Source organism: Marmota flaviventris, chromosome 1, assembly GCF_047511675.1.
Source record: "Marmota flaviventris isolate mMarFla1 chromosome 1, mMarFla1.hap1, whole genome shotgun sequence".
NCBI lineage: Eukaryota > Metazoa > Chordata > Mammalia > Rodentia > Sciuridae > Marmota > Marmota flaviventris.
In genome coordinates this window covers 82,646,950-82,650,673 of record NC_092498.1, presented here as the reverse complement: position 1 = coordinate 82,650,673, position 3,724 = coordinate 82,646,950, and positions in this window count along the sequence as shown.

Genomic DNA, 3,724 nt, shown 5'->3' with positions numbered 1-3,724 from the left:
TCACTATGTTAGCTTGCTATGCCTATGGCAGAGGAGTTGAATAGAGCAGGAAAAAGGATGGATGAGGACCAGGGCATCACATTATTTAACTCTGATGAAGAACCACAGTGTTTCAAGCACAATGAGAAAGAGCAAAGTTGTCTCCACTTCAGCCACTCTTGAGCCACCTCGTAGTTTTGTCATATTTGGGTACCATTTATCATATTTTTTACTTAATATTTGTTTTTGCATACATTAGCTATCCTTTATCTAAGCAACAGTACCCATAAAATCAGGAATTTGGTAAGTTGTTAGGTATGCTTTTACTTTTTCTTTTCTTTTTCTTTTGGTACTGGTAATTGAACCCAGGGGTGCTTAACCACTGAACCACATCCCCACCCCTTTTTAAATTTTTTATTTTGAGACAGGGTCTTGCTAAATAGCTGAGATTGGCCTGTAATTTGTGATCCTCCTGCTTTAGCCTCCTGAGTTGCTGGGATAACAGGCCTGCACCTCTATGCCTGGCTTAGTTATGCTTTCTCTAATCTTTAATAAAATACACATTTAACTATTAATATAAAACCTTGAAAAGTAATCTCCAGCATTGCAAGTGGTGAATGAGCTATACTCTAGAACATGCCAAAGGAGAAACTTGATCTTGGGCCTCATAATGTGCTCAGAAAGGTGTTGGCTAGGGCTATGGCTGTGGCTCAAGCAGTAGCTCACTTGCCTGGCATGTGCAGGGCACTGGATTCGATCTTCAACACCAGATAAAAATAAAATAAAGATATTGTGTCCGTCTAAGACTAAAAAATAAATATTTTTTTTAAAAAGGTGTTGGCTATAGTGGAATTTGGAAGAGTAGAGAAACCACTTTTTAAAAAGTATATATATAGAGAGAGCTGGGGTTGTTGCTTAGTGGTAGAGCTCTTGCCTAGCACATGTGAGGCACTGGGTTTGATCTCAGCACCACATAAAAAAATAAACAAATAAAATAATTTTTAAAAGTATATATGTATTACATATATACATACACACACACATATATATACATATACACACGCTATTATAGAATGATATATCATTGAATACTATAAATGTAATTGACTAAAAAAAATCAAATTAGCAAACATTTTTATATTGATCCCACCTTAAGTAATAATAGCAGCCCAGTGTTTTTTGCTTCTGCATTAGTAATTTAATTAAAATTTTTGTTTCGAGTGACTTTTTTTTTTTTTGTGTTCTTCTGTTCTAAATCTCATAACTAAATAGAAATTAGGCAACTATGATGAGATAAATAAAGTACTATTTCAAAGGACAAAGGATAGCTGATATATGTAGAGTTAGAAAAATTGTTTTGGAAAATCACGTAATTACAAGGTCACGCTTATAACTTCAATACCATTCCTGTTTCTGATCATAGTTTTCTGTTGATAAAACAGACATTAGCTGGGTGTGGTGGTGCCTACCTATAATCCCAGGAGGACTTCAAGTTTGAGATCAGCCTCAGCAATTTAGTAAGACTCTGTCTCAAAATTAAAATTAAAAGGGCTGGGGAGGTTTAGCTCAGTAGTAAATTGCCCCTTGATTCAATCCTGGTACCTTAAAAAGAAAAAGAAAAAAGAATACCCCAAAACTTAACCTTCAAAACAAATGTTTACTAATACCAACAGTGCAGTATTTGTAAGTCTTTAGAAACAATGCTGACAGCAATATTATGCTATTTTATGAATAGTACTTATTCATTCAGCCTACCAAGTTCCAGTAAAATAAAGTTTTGTTTGGGCTGGGATTGTGGCTCAGCAGTAGAGTGCTCATCTAGCACATGCAAGGCCCTGGGTTATATCCTCAGCACCACATAAAATTAAATAAATAAAATAAAGGTATTGTGTCCAACTACTTGTAAAATATAAAATTTTTTTTTAAAAAGAAATTTTTGTTTATAAACTGTCATCAAATGTTGCAGCCTGAAGGAAACAGTATTGCAAAGTAGGCTGGAAGTTTCATTAGGAACCCTATGCAATTGAGGATACTAATGGAGAGGGGTGGGAATCTTTCAAAGGGAGAAGGTGGAGGAAGAAAACTTCCAATGCAGGAGTTAGAAAATGGGGTTGGTAGCATTGTACAACTGGTGATAGGAAGGCAAAACATAAAAAAATTAAAAAAAAATCTGCAAGATCAAGAAAAAAAGACTATTATGGTTTGTAGTTCAGTTTCAGAGTACTAGTTGAGCATGAATGAGGCCCTGGATTTGATCCCCAGTACTGAGGAAAGAGAGAAAGAGAAGAAAGGAAGGAAGGAAGGAAGGAAGGAAGGATCCATTTTATTAAAAACAAAACAAAGTATAATTGGGCATTAACTGGAGACCTATATGATCTTACAGCTCAACTCTAGGGCTTCAAAAAATGAAGCTAGCCCAGAGAGGTTTGTAAGATGATGATGATGATGGTGGTGGTGGTGTTGGTGGTGGTAGTTTACTCTGGTGTCAGCAACAGAAAGGATGCTCAACATATTTCTGTCAGATGCTGCATTAGTCCAGCTAGAAGTTCAACTTCATGGATTCAGGGTGATGGCTACACATCACAATACAGGATAAGGGCACTATAGGACCGGGAAGACTGTTCATCACAAAGCCATGGAGCTAACACAGAGGCTGAGAAGCCAAGCATGGGTTGGGGGACTGGATCTCAGCCCTGTGGTAATGGAGTTGGAAGGTTGTAGCAGTAGATTTCTTTTAGTTTGGGTTGTAGCCCTTAGACAATGGTGAAAGAAGAAAGGAAATTAGAAATTTCAAGTTTTTTCCCCCAATTTTTGTGAATTGTTAGGGTGGAACAGAGGTTATGATGGTGGAACAGAGGTGATTATGGTTTGGTTATGAAGTATTCCTCATGTGTTGAAGACTTGGTCCCAGTGTACCATTGTTTGGAGGTGAGGCTCTTGGGAGGTGACTGGATCATGAGGGCTCTAACCTTATCACTGGATTAAACCATTGAGAGATTCATAGCCGAATGGATTACTGGGAGGTAGTGGAAACTTTAGGTAGTGCCCTGGAGGGTATGTCTTGTCCCTGTCCTCTCTCTCTCTCTCTTTTCTTCCCCACACAATGCCCTCTTTGCCATGATGTTCTGCCTCATCAAGGGCCTGCAGCAATGCAGCCAGTTGACCATGGACTGAAACCTTGATCCCAAATACATCTTTCTTCTTCTAAGTTCTTTTTCCAGGTATTTTGCCACAGCAACACAAAGCTGACTGACATAAAGGCTAAGAGGTAGAATTAATTTGGAGAGAGAGACCTCCACTCCAGGTAACAAAAAGAGATTAGAAGGCAACTAAGACTTGCATAGAAGTTTGAAAAAAAATTTCCCTAATTTAGAGGATGCTTCAAGGAGCCCCTCTGTTAACAACTGGATTATATTTAGTGAACTGAAGACAGTGAAGAGAAAATCTAAACATTACAGCCTCCAGGGTTCCCTTCCCCTCCTCTTCCTCATAGTGGTCACAGGAACCTAACAATGTGACATGTTGGCGTGATGGAAACTTCCTTAAAAACACAAAAAGCACAACTCAGCAGTCATGTGCTTAAGGAGGTTGGTGAAGAAATAACTGTGTGTACATGTGTGTGTGGTCTAAAAAGGATATCCTGATGCTATTTGTGTTAGTAAACTTCTGGAAAAAACCCAAGATCTATCAATAAAGGAGAGGTTAAATAAATTATGACATGTTCATACAGTGGGATACTATGCAG